Below are 14,008 nucleotides of genomic sequence, written 5' to 3' on the forward strand. Positions count from 1 at the left end.
TCTCTGTGCTGAGTTGCTTTCCTGACATTAAACTGCTACTATTGTCCTACAATGAGCATCTTGATCAGTTTCTGAATTGAGTCCCAACATACATGTCTTAAGCTGTTGCATACATATCTTAAACCTGAGTATCCTTTGTCTATATGGGAAAATCTTATGTTCTGATACATGGAAGAAAATGTGGTAGAGAGAGTAAAATATTAACAGTTTCAAATATATTTATGTTACCTTAAATTTAAGGCAGATTGATGAATAGTGAGAAGAAAAAGAGAAGCAATAATTTGAAATAAGACAATGGCAGAAAGGGCAATTCAGTAAAATATTTTCTGTCTGTAATGTCATTCCTAGTTATTGACACTTACTCTGCCGTCACACTAGGTGCTCCACAACAGCCCTCCAAGGTTTACCCCAATTCACAGATAAGTAAACTGAGGCTCAGAAGAAGGAAATGTGACCCCAGTTGCATAGTCCATGAGAGGTGACGCTAGAAATTAAACAGGTTTGCCTGACTCCGGAGCCTGTGCTCTCCCCACAACACCTCACAGTTTTTTTGCTGCCAAATGGACCCAGAAATCAGTGGCAGTCAGGGGGGTTGTCCAGATGTAGTCAGGCAGAGGCCTCAGAGGTGTTGCCAGAAGCAAAAGTCACTGAAAAAGTAGAGGAGCTTTACCATAAGCTTTCGGTGGGGCGGGGCGGGGGGAGATAGTTGCACACAGAAGGAAATAAAATATATAACCTTTTGAAAGAACGGGAACAGAAAGTGATGGTAAAATACTTAGGAAGTTATTAAGTTTCTAAGCAGTTAACATGCTTTTGAGTACGTTAATGCTTTTTATTTACTGCCATTCAGTGGTGATGTGGTAATTCCAGACTTTTTAGGAAAACTTTGTGCCACCAAACATCAGTCACACTATGGTTTGTTGTATATATGTTGTATTGTGTTTGTTCCTTTTTAAGGCTTTCTCTGCTTTTCCCCTTTCTGTTACCATGGAGATAATAATGTTATTGATCTGGGTGGAACATGATGTTATTTACCATTGTGGCATAAATTAGATTTATTTTTTAAAAAAAAATTTAATAGAGCAGTTTATCAGGGGTTAATAAAGTGCATACATTATATATAATTTGGGTAGCCACCCAATATAGAGTCCTCTACTTAAAGTAATTAATACAGGGGTACAATTTTTTCACAGAATGCATGGTTTATTATTTTAAACACAAAGTTTGTGCAGTGAACACTACTTATATAGGAGGATCTATAGGATTTGCAGTAGCACATTTGTTAGTTTTCCCTGAGGCTGCAGGAGAGAATGGGATTGGTGCCAGCAAGAATGGTCACACTGAGCAAGCCTAACTAGCAAAGTAGTTGATCACCCCCTCAGTGTAAAAACTGGAAATTTCCTGTTCTCAGAAAAGTTGAAGCATCTTAGTCTTGAAGAATATCTAAGTGGGCATTTAAAAATAGACAAAGATGATTCAGAAAATAATTAGCCCAAGCTCTCCATTTCAAGGTCCAGTTGATTGCCACAAAGTGTGAATGATGCACATTCATCATTAAGAAATAGGTGAAAAGGGTAGAGGTGGGAGCTTACTTAACTTTCTTTCAGTAATGTCATGGTCACACAAACAAGCTCCCAACCGCCAGTCTCCATGGATAGCTTTTCCCCCTTTTTCCTATTTGTGTGCACGCCCACCAGAAAATTCTCGGGCTTGCTGCATTTCTCAGGGGGTTGAAATCAGTGGCCCTTTAGTTTGTACCTCCCAGCACACTTGAGGGAAAGCACGATTCCCAGCAAGGCACTGCCTGTTATATCTTACTGCTTAATTACTCTACCTATTTAATGCCACTTAGAACACTGTCAGCTGTTGAGAAAAGGTAATTATCACTAGTCAAATGAAAAACACTTTTTTGGCTGCCTTACGGATACACATTTTACTGGTACCTTGATACATAATGAAGCCTGATAGCAAAACTTTTGCTTGTCTCTTCTTCAAGCCACAGCTGTTTCCCTGCTAAATTCATCCCATCTGTCTTCCCTTCCGTAAAGCTGTAGGCAGTATAGCATAAGTACAGAAGCAGTTCAGTGCTATTTTGGATAAACATAGCTGAAATTTGAATCTTTGCCATTTGCGATGCACACATTTTGTTTTACTGCTGTAAAGAGAGCTGTCAAAATACAACTACATGGATAATTTACTAAAATACAGTCAAATATAAGGGTGATCAAAGAGAAAGTATGTTGGGTCAGTCTGACTATTCCAGTATGTGCTCTGTAAGGTGTCCCTGACCTCCTCGTGAGCCCATGAATTCTGGTTGGGGAGAGCGGCAGCTAAAGTCTTTGTTGCAATCTGCAGAATGGCTTTCAGGAGTTACCTGTTCCTTATAACTGTATGTGGCATGACTTGCAGTCTTTGAGAAGCTTTAGAAGTCCACTTTCTTAGTTTCCAAAAAAGTTTGCATTAGTGGGAAACATTTTCTGTTTCTGGCACATCCAGTCAGATTTGCGCTACATTACCATTCTACTTTGTTTTGAAATTTATCACATTGAAGCCTTTGTTACCAGCTAGACTGTCTATTTCATTTCCATCCCCTTACTTATTTCTGCATTACTGATGCATATAAATGCACTGTTGTACATTTTAAAAATCAGTAATACACAGTGCTTTAGAATCAATGGAGAAGTTTACTTGAATGAATTCCTCTTCTGAATTCTAACACCACTCACTCACACCTGGACCATTCCCTTCACACGTATTTATTGCTTTCTTTTTCCCATGTGTAAAGGTCTTTTCTAGGCCCAAATGGGCTGTGACCTCTTTGAGGGGAGGGGCCAGTATCACATATTTTGGTAGCCACTGTGACCAGAACTCATAACATGTATTTGGACTTCTTGCTTTAATAACATTTTTTGGATTCCACACTGTGGAAGACCATTCTAGACTTAAGGCCCAAGATGAGAAGGAGCACGTCACTTCTGGCTGACGGCCCTTATATTCCCAATATCATGGCGTGGTTCTTTGCCTTGTTGGACCACCTGATGACTCAGCCAGCTAACCAGGAGTGTCCCTGTGGCTTTTTAGCCCCAAGACCATCCTGGCTCAAACACTTCCTGTAATGCCTATATAGCATAGTCCAATTACAGTATGAACTTATAGGCAGATTTTTTATTTGGGGAGGAAAAATAATATACATAACAAAAAAGTTATCTACCGTAATGTTACTCATTAAACTCACCATTTAATGAGTGTTGTGCACTTTCCAGCAATCCATCAACACTTTCTCCCCGTCTTTATGATAATTCTAGAGCCTGTGCTTTTTTTGTTTTTGTTTTTGTTTTTGGCGGTATGCAGCCTTCTCACTGTTGTGGCCTCTCCCGTTGCGGAGCACAGGCTCCGGATGCGCAGGCTCAGAGGCCATGGCTCACGGGCCCAGCCGCTCCGCGGCATGTGGGATCTTCCTGGACCGGGACACGAACCCGTGTCCCCTGCATCAGCTGGCAGACTCTCAACCACTGCGCCACCAGGGAAGCCCTAGAGCCTGTGCTTTTGACTCCATTTGTGTGTGTCATCTATGAGAGGGAGGACAACAAGACGAGTCTGTCAAATGGGCATATGCTCGCACAGGCTACTGAATGGTGATGGCTCCTGCAACTGATGTGAGCTCTCAGTGTTCCTATGGCAGCCAGCAGATGTAGGGAGCTACTGTCTAGAGAGAGGTCTGGAAATAACCCTCTAGTCATACCTTGTGAAGAAAGTTGGGTTGCCTTATCAGGCCCTCTTGACCCTCGGTTGTTAACATGGTTGAATGAAATGATGTTCATAGGGGGAATGAAAGTGGCCATCAAGAGCTAACATGGCCCTGATTGACACTGGATCCTCAGAGTAATATTTATTTTTGGAAATTCCAACTTAAAACATGTGGTGATATTGGTACTTTAAAATTTTTTTCTGAATGTTGTACACTTAAGCTCTTTGGTTATGCTAATTGTTTACCAGGAGCTTACATACTCGTTCCCATCTTCTGGGGAAGGCTACTTGCCATGTTGTAAACTTTAACCTTTGCATCTGCCTCTGTTTATTTTCATGGGAGGTCACAACTTAGTGATTCTGTCTAGTATTCAAGCAAATGACTATAAGTGCTGGATGGATTCATCTAGCTAGAATTTGATTTGAAAGGCACAAAGACTTATGACTAGTTGTCTGAGACTATACTTAATATTTCATTGAGCAAGTAAGCTTGCATCTACTTAGTTAACTGGGATGCCAGGGAATTACTCAAAAAAAAAAATCCAATTAATACACATGATTCAACATATTTACACACACTGAACTATTTAAATCCAGGAATACTGGAATAAAGACAAAATAATACTGTGTATTTACATAACACCATAACACTTTTCATTAGGAAAATCACAAGCCTTTGCTAACTTACTAAGCTGCACAACACCCGGTGAGATGTGTAGGAAGTAAGGTAGAACAATAAACAAGAATTAGATGAAGGGAGAAAGGCAATATCACTCTATCGCTTGCATAGAGTGATAAAGATTCCTATTGGACGCCCCTGGCATTCAAGGTCAGGTCACCCCATCCTCAGGAAACATAGATTGAAAGTACCTGTAAATATCTCAGGTGATAATGGATTTTAGTGTGCTTCTTTATGCTGTTGTTTTTGTTGTCTTTCCAATCTAGACTGAAGTCTGTATTTTACTTGAATTGAATTGGCTGGAATGATGAACTGAAAAGATTTAGAGTTATATCTACCCTGGACTGTGACAGTGACTCCCATTCAGGTCACTTGATTCATTGTTTAACTTTTCCTAGGCCCAGCTAAATAAGATTTCCTTTTTTTTTCCTTAACTAGTGTGTGACAATCCATTCTCTGGAAATGCCTAGAGGCAGCCAGAAGCATGCCAGTTAGTGGGAGAGGCAGTGGTGAGCCTGGTTTCTTCTGGGAAGGTCAGGGTTGATGGTAACAAATCCGAGCCCAAGCCTGCTCAGTGGCTTCCAGGCCCAGCACCTCCATTCCAGGCCTGGCCCAGCACAGAGGCACAGAGAACACCCCAGGACTTCTGTGGAGCACCTGGGGCAGGCCTGGAGCTTGGGGCAGTGGAGTGCCCAAAGAACCAATGTGAACAACAAGAATATCAACAGACCATAGGAATAGTGAAATTTGCATTTAGATTTTAAAATAGCACATATTAACATCTCTGAATGAATTTTGAGTTTAACATTCTGTTGGATTTCCATAAAGTTTAGTGCTGGAACTTAGTACTCATTGGGTTATGCTACACAGTAGATTTAATCACCTGATCCTTTGAGAAAAAAAAAAGAACTTTTTCTCTCTAAGTCTTTCTCACAGTAAAGTCTTTATTTCGGCTTAACCTTTCAGATTTTGGGATAATTTAGGTGCCACAGATAACCATGATAGGATAGCTTTCAGACACTATAATTTAAGTGCCTCTGAAATGTAATAAATAGAGCTTTGTCTGGGTTTTGGAAATAATATTTTCTTCCCAAACATCTGTTCATTTGTATTAACAATTTTCTCTGTCTCTAGAAAGGCAGTGTTTCTTTTTATGTATATAATCTCATCACCCTTTTCATCACATTAGCTGTGTCCAGTCAGTTGTTGTGGTATTGTTTTTAATATCCCTGTGTAACATGGGCAGGTGACAAACCTGACCTCAGGGACTTCCAGAAGGGAAGATACCACTCGTTTTGCTCTACATTCGTGCAGGCCAGACAATCGCTTTGTGTCTTCGTGGAGCTGGCTAATTTCACTGCCGTTTCAATTCATCTGAGACTGTTTTGGAAAAGGCATTTAAACACCAAATGCAGTATGAACAAGTCTTTGTCCCTGTCTTTAACTAACAAAACAAAGGATCCTTGGTTTTTCATTTTGGAGGCCCCAATTAGCACCCGCAGTGGCAACACCTTATGAGGCTGTGATGAAGATGGTGATGACTAACTATGAGCTCTGGCCATGGTAGTTACCAAAATATACTAGATACGGCCTCTCCCCTCAAGGAGGTCACAACCGACTTGGGCCTAGAAAAGACTTCTGCACGTGGGAAAAAGAAAGCAGTAAACATGTGAGCGAATATAATATACATATATCCACCCTTTGACATAGATAGGTGGGACAATTGTTGTTGAAAGTATGTTTTGCTTTGAAGAAACTCAGGGTCAAAGAGGCTAAATGACACCAAATTCCCATGGCTGGTAGGCTAGGTAGGCATATCCTTTCCTACATAATGTCTCTGAGAGTCATTGTAGGGAAGGGTAGTTAAGATTGTGCATCCTGAACCCAGATAGTTTAGCTTCTGTGCTGTGTGATTTGGGGGCAAGGCACTTAATATGAGCCTATTAAATCATGAGAATTGGTTAAGAGGATTGAACAAATTAGTACACAGAAATGTTCAGAACAGTGCCTGACACATAGTAAATTGCTCAGCAAACACGAGCTATTTGAGTTGCTAAAGTGCCCGACACACAGAACAAGGTGTAATAGGAAATCAGAGCTTGTGTTGTACTCCAGGAGGTGTAAGTTATATGGGTCCTATTCAGAGTGGATAAGCTAGCTCAGGAAGTCACACTCACTTATGATAGGGGAAGTCCATCCTACCCATACCTTTAGCAAAGTTAGAATAAAATAGGATTTTTGTTCTCATGCTACTATGCAGGACTACTGCAGCCTATGAAATTAGTGAAAGACATATCATTTAAAATGTCTGCCTCTGGGGCACCTAGTCTCACTCTCGTGGGACAGTTAATATGTAGGTCTCCATTCTTGGTAGATATGAGTGCTGCCTCATAATGATGCATCCCAGAGTACTCTTGAGAAGCGTTCAAGATTTACATCCTTTAAGTCTGAAACCATGGGGCACCTTGCACTTACAGAGGTCTAAATTCCAAGTAACAGATTTCCATTCACAATCCATGTGCTGGGACCCTCCCTCCACATTGACTAAAAATGTGATCAAAGATTTATGAATTTGGAAGCACTGAAGTGATAGCAAAGGCTCCTGCTTGTCTATTTTGTTTGTTTGTTTGAAATCCTGTTCCTCTTTGAACTGGGTTGAAGTCAGCAATAAAATTAGGAGCCTGGAAGCTCTGGTAATAGAGGAGAGAACCGATGGGGAAAGTTGACTTAACAGAAATCGGTCCAGGTCTGATCAGATAAAGGGGACGCAGGGAGGGAGAGAGTAGAGGGATCAAGAAGAGCTTACCTGAGAGGACTGCCCCTCGTCCCACTGCACCAGAAACAAGGAGAGACAGGAATAAAGACACAGACCTACTAGGGCATGGCCTTGAGGATACGGGGAGGGGGAGGGGTAAGCTGGGACGAAGTGAGAGAGTGGCATGGACATATACACACTACCAAACGTAGTGTGGATAGCTAGTGGGAAGCAGCCGCATGGCACAGGGAGATCAGCTCGGTGCTTTGTGACCACCTAGAGGGGTGGGATAGGGAGGGTGGGAGGGAGGGAGACGCAAGAGGGAAGAGATATGGGAACATATGTATATGTATAACTGATTCACTTTGTTGTAAAGCAGAAACTAACACACCATTGTAAAGCAATTATACTCCAATAAAGATGTTTAAAAAAAAGAAAGAAAGAAAGAAAAGAAACAAGGAGAGAGCTCACAAGAGCAGCTCCGTGGCTTTATTTGGAGAAGGTTGTCTGGTAAAGCACATACATGAACCATAAATCCAGATTTTAGTTGCACCAGCTCCCATTTCTTCATGTCAGCATATGGTCAGCAACCTCTGAATGTTCTAGTACCCCTAGCATATAATTTTGATTTGGAAGCCTTCTACTGACAGTTAATTTTTGTTGAAAGACTATTATCTTGATAAAAAAAATTTCTGACGGTTTCAGTGATATTAGTTTCCAAATATATAATGACAGCTTTGTTGGTGTGTGATGCATTCACATGCATATGTCATGTCCTGCCATCTTATAAAAGAACCCTGCTTTAATGTTTCACTGCGCTGTAGGGAGCACCCAGCACTCAGGCTCTGTGTGAGTGTGCATTGTTTATGACACTTGAACCATGCGCCCTATAGAATTGGTTAGCATACGTAGAAATTTGGTAAGGACAAAGGATTTTTATGCTAGGAAATTTCGTCGTCACATGTACAGTAGCTTTAGATAAATTCCAAAGGACAATGTGGTACAGACAAAAGGGCCCTGGATTTTAAACAGAGAAATCTGGCTTTTAGTCCTGTCTTCAATATTTTACAGCTATTGTTAGTATCATGGGTTTAGAAGACAGACCTGGGATTGTTTTCCAGCTCTGCCACTTACAAACTATGTGAATTTAGGTGAGATATTGGCAGCATCTCTTAGCCTCAGTTTCTTGTCTATAAAATGAGAATTATAAGAGTGCCAGTAATACCTTCTTCAAAGTGTTGCTATTACAATTGGAAATGGCTAGAAAAGCACTTATCACAGTAACTGCATGTAGAAAGGGCTCAGTAAATAATTAATAATAATAATAGCTCATGTTATTTATTGCTTTAGTTATTTTATTTTTGAATCTCAACTATCTCATTCATTAGATAGAAGAAAAACTTCTTACATTCCAGGGCTGTTTTCAGAGTTGAATGAGCTAATGTATGTGAAAGCACTTTCTATATGCTCTGAAGCCCTCTATTGAAAATAATAACAATAATGATTGTATGTTCATTTATTGAGAATCTACAATGTGCCAGGCACTTTACATGTTATCTCTAATTCTCACAACAATCCTGTGAGGTAGGTAGTATCATTTTACATTAGAAATGAAACAGGCTTAGAAGCATTTGCCTCGGATCATGCTCAGATTTCAGCATACATCTTTTTTAAAAAATTTAAACTCATCATTCTACATAGCCACATCTCAGTGATATTAACAGAATTGTTAATGATAGTTTGTTGTTCCTGTTGATAATAGAGTCAGGCTCATATCTGCTCTGAGCTGTTGATTTATCATAGACTAGTATAGCATAGACTGCAGGTATTTTATTAAAACATATGATTTTGATGAAATGCACTTAATATACACTCATTCACAAACCTACATGTGTATCCACTAAGCCCTAGGCTATGAAGGAACATGTCAGCAAGTCCTAGGTGATGGCAGTGTGGTTGAAATGCATGTGCTGGCTCCAAGGTGAATTGCTTAAAGGGCATACTTTTTTGAATGGATAAATTCTGATATTTTTATTATAATGTTCAATGTTTTTTTTAGTCACGTCTCATGTTTTTACATTTCAGTTGCATGAATCTGTATTCATGTTAAAAGTACAAGTAAATGGAATTTACTATTTGATGCCCCTGCCTGAATACTAATTATAACTGGTGTATTGCTCACCAGCTAATAGTGACCTGCTTAGACTGGCATACTTGACCCTGGGCATATCTACTAGGTAATGCTTGTGTGTATAAGTGTAGCTGCACACCTGGGGCCTCCTGGACTGTAAGTGAGGTAGGCATGGTTGGCAGTTCCTAGCTGCATAACTTTGCCAAAGTTCTGGGATCTTTTGTTTCTTTTTTGTAATCCTTTCTAAGCCTCAGTCTCCTTATCTGTTAAATTGTAATAATAATACCTATCCCTTAGAGTTTCTAGGCGGGTAAAGGGATATTTCATGCTCAGCAATCAAAAGATGTGGTTCCCCTACTCTCCTTTGACTTAAAAAAAGTACGTTTGCAACAATGGAATATCTGCTTTGCTTTTTTGCTGCCATATATTTCTACAGACTTGGTAAACCATGTGTGGTCAACCAACATATGGTTCAGACAAATTTACAAGAAGATCTGAAACTTAGCTTTTCTGCTGTAACTGAGATGGTGCCATTAGTGGGGCTGTCTCATCTGCAGAGTGCCCTCTGCCCGGTGTGGTGGGAACGTCCCAGCTACCTGGTGCAGCAGAGGCTACAATAATGGCCCCTCACCCTCACTTTTCAGGGTTTGCTCCTGAAGCCAGCATCCTGGCCTTGATCACTCACACATGTGTACCAGGTTTAACTTTTAGTTTAAAAGACACCCATAATTTTCACCTGTGTCATTTTGATTCCTAGCTTGATAGAATATCTTAGAATGTTTTTCTAATGTCCCCTCCCCCTGCCCAACTGCTCTAAGTTGCAAATGGCCAGATTTCAGTCATCAGGAGAGTAGAAAATGTATTATTTTTTTGCAGCCTGTCTTACTGGGGGCCAGATTCCAAGGAGGCAGCCCGTGTGCTCACAGGCCAGGAGAGCCAGGATTTCAACAGTGTCAACAATCTTTGCTCATCATACCAAAAAAGCAGCGTGTCGGTGCTGACTCATTAGCATACAGCCGCGTGTGCTCGCTAACAAAGCAGGCTCTGGGTATCTGCTAGTTTCTCCGCTTGTCTGTCTTCCTTGACCGAAAAGAAGAGGAGAAATCGCTTCAGGCAAGGGTGCTGTCCCTCTCCTTCAGCAAGAAAGCATTTCAAGGGTTCCCAGAGGGAGAGCTTTGAAGTGGTTTTCCTTTGGAGAAAGGAGATCATCCATCCTTTGTTTTTCTAATCTTGATTTAAATCATTGACAAGCAAATAAATCTGCCATGTTGTCTAGTAAAAAATGATCCAGCCCTAAATAATTCCAGTCATCCCCATAATAGTTTTATTTAGTTAGAATCTGTAAAAAGAAATAACAATATAGGCAGAGGTACACACGCATGCCCTCCTCTTGGTCTGTCTCTCTATCCTTCTTTTGTTGGGGGGATGGAGGGAAGAAGAAACGCACAAGCAGATGTGCTGCTAGATCTACAAGCTTCTGCCAACCATATGGCATCTTAAAGAAAGATGGTTAGAGCGTCTGGATTAGCAAAGAGTCGGGATGGGAAGCCATGTGTCGTGTTGGTACAGGCAGTTGTTTGAGCTCTCTCTAAATGGCTTCAGGAGATTGTGTAATGGAACAAATGGTCCTGCGAGCCCAGGAACAGCCTTGCCGCTGCTGGAGAGACAATTGGCCCTCGGGCGTGTGCTGCTTCCCTATTTTTCCCCCAGTATTGTGTGTTCTTCTTTTAATGTTCTCTAAACTCTGAGAATTGACTCAGAACTTTTCAACTTATAATTACACTCGTGAGTTCTCCCTGCCTCTGTGTCCACTTGAACTCTCCTCTCACTGTCTGATCTGGTGATTAACGATGCTCCGGTCCTGCTCAGCACAGTGTCCTCTCCTGCCATCCTCTGCAGGGGTCCAGGCTCTGCACACCAGCCTCCAGCTCTGCCTGACGAAGGGTTTTCTGGGGAGGTTGCCCAGTTACTGCGGGGTGGGGGTGGGGGGTGGGGCGGTGTCCTCTACCATCAGAATTTCCAGAAACCCCAAAAGATGGAAAATCTTTCATTTCTTGGTCAGTCAGCTGGGAGTTTTTTGTGGTCCCAGGTGTTGAGCACACAAGAGATGTGTCCCTTCACTATTTTGGACCTCCTGTGAGACATGAAAAAAATTTATACTAATTCCATACTGGTGAACTCTCTGGAATCTGAGGTCACACATGCCATTTATCCAGCAATTTGAGACCTTTAGGATTCTGTTCTCTAATACAAATGTAAATAAAAGTTTAAGAATTGAGACACTGATGGTGGCAGCACATTGGCAGTATTTCAGCTGTGGTTAAGTCCTCTGGCCATTCTTGTTCTGAGAGGCTGAGGCAGAAGAAGCCACGAGACCTCCCAGTGAGAGCAGGTCTTTTGAGTTTGTTCTCTTAACCAAGCTTTTTGGACATTTCAGCTACGTTTTCGGGCAAACAGATCTTATTTTATTCTCATTTCAGGGCCATTGCACGTATAATGCAATATCTTTAGCTGCTAGAAAAGTTAAGCCCACCTCCTCAGTTGGATAGATAACTAACTCTGAGGCTCTAGGTATATCATAAATTGTGGTTAATGGAAGGTGAAATGAATAGTTGATCCAGTCAAAGAACTGACCAAATCATCAAACCAGTTTGAATGAAGTAGTCAGGTCAGTGGGGGTCGCTGGTCAGCACCTGGTTTGTGCTGTGTGGGTGGCCACCTCCCTTCTCAGAGGCAGTGAGCCCAGCTACCCAGGTCCCAGACAATGGGATCAAGAAAGAAATGCAACATCCAGGTTAAAAATGAGTTGGCTGTGGTAAACTGTAGCAAGTAGGAGGCTACCCTGTCTACTACAACTTCTATCAAAGGTACTCTGATCAAGGAAAATACATTCTAATTTATTTTGCTTTGTGATGATGCAGTCTTCCCTCCAAAGAGAAATGAAGCCTAGAGCTTCTGTGCTGCAGAAGGAGAAAAGGACACAGTGTCCTGACATCTGAATGTGTCTTCAGACTGTCATTATGTTTATGTACTTGTGGCTGAGGCAAATGATTTTTACTGTCTTAAGCTCATCAGAGAATAATTTGAAGATTGTTACCGACTTTTTTCTAAATAACTATTTTCTACAAGGATAATAATGTTACCCAGAAATTTCAGATAAAGTGCTTTTTCATTTTTTGTGAATTCTTTGTATTTATATTGAAAAACTATTCCTATCTCATACACATAGGTTGAAAACACATTCCTTCCTTCCTTCCTTTCTTTCTTTCTTTCTTTCTTTTTTTTTTTTTTTTTTCCAGAGCTCATTTCATACTGAACATGCTAAGTGTTAGGCTATTCTTACTTTGTCTTCTGAATTTAGGATCCAGGGCAGGGGACTGTCTGTGGAAAGCATCATTTTGATTATCTACCAGTTGGAAGAAATTACCACTTCAATCCCTTTTACCATCCAAGTGTACATGGTCCCAAATTTGTCAGCATTAGAATTTCTTGAAACAATGCAATTAAACTGCAACATATTTCCTAACATTCTTAATTAAGACAGTAACTGAAAAATGTAGATTAACAGAAGTTACTGTTTTTATCAACATATTTTCTTTCTTTCCCTCCACCATCACATCCCCCCTCCCCCCACTCTTTTTTTGCTTTAAATGTCTGATGTCAGTTTTGTCCACATGTACATTATGCACATGGCACCAAAGAAACAAAGTGAAAAATTCTCTTTTAATTCTGAGCTGCTCGCCCAGCGCCACATGCACTGTCTGTTACATGTCGCTTCATATGAGGTTCATGCTGGGAGTTTCTTTTTAAAGGCAAAGTGTTTCTGAAGGAAAGAGTTCAGGTTGGGCAGATTGTGTTAGAAAAATCTCACTGTCTCCGAGTGGAATTAATATACTGATTATTCTGCGCAAGCTGAAACTGGCAGCATGTGCAAAGTTCAAGAGTGTCTGGGAATTGAAATATGGAGGAGAATTCCGGAGAGTGAGCAGAGACAAAGAATTGGAAGTAGGGTTTAGAAGTGTAACTAATGGTAACTTTGTAATAAGGGAGAGGGAATTCAAGCATGAACAACTGTGTCATAAAGCAGTACTCAAGATATTTTTATGGAATCAAGAAGTCCTGTTTTCTATGGCACATTTTAGGATTGATCATAAAAGTCAGTTTAGTTATTGGACGAGATTGGAGGGGGAAAATAAAAGATATGTCATACCCAGCACCCTTTTAATTTTCATTTCTTTGAGTTCTTAAGATATTTGCCAGTTTCAATTCAGTCACGTGAGAAGCTTAATCACTAACATAGATATTAAAACGGGTTGTAATATTTCTTCACCCTCTCTATCAGCAAAATTTTTTCCTGTTTAATTAAAATTGGAGTCCTCCATGATCAACAAGCAATGCTTAATTTTTTGTTGTTGTTCACAAATAAGGAATTAAAAGGTAAGAAAAGCAAACACAATCACGCAGCACTTTCCCATCACAAGGAAACCAAACTTTTTTCACACTGCTTCTCAGGGGAAAGAAATTGGGACGTGAGCTTGGAGTTAATGAAGCTTTCATCCATCTCCTTCCTTCAACTGCCATCTCAGCTTAATCCTCTCCTTCTGCCGCAGTCCAGAGGCCCTGCGAGCCCCCGCGGAGCCTCCGGAGCCTCCGGAGCCAGATGCTGGGCACCAGCCCCCCCGCCCGCAGCCCGCCC

At 40.9% G+C, this 14,008-nt stretch overlaps 1 protein-coding gene across 6 annotated transcripts in view; it reads left to right on the forward strand.

The window, feature by feature from the left end:
* SDCCAG8 (SHH signaling and ciliogenesis regulator SDCCAG8) overlaps positions 1-14,008 on the forward strand; it is a 268,459-nt gene that overhangs the window by 230,755 nt on the left and 23,696 nt on the right. The gene's annotated exons all lie outside the window — the stretch shown is intronic.

Source organism: Kogia breviceps, chromosome 1, assembly GCF_026419965.1.
Source record: "Kogia breviceps isolate mKogBre1 chromosome 1, mKogBre1 haplotype 1, whole genome shotgun sequence".
NCBI lineage: Eukaryota > Metazoa > Chordata > Mammalia > Artiodactyla > Physeteridae > Kogia > Kogia breviceps.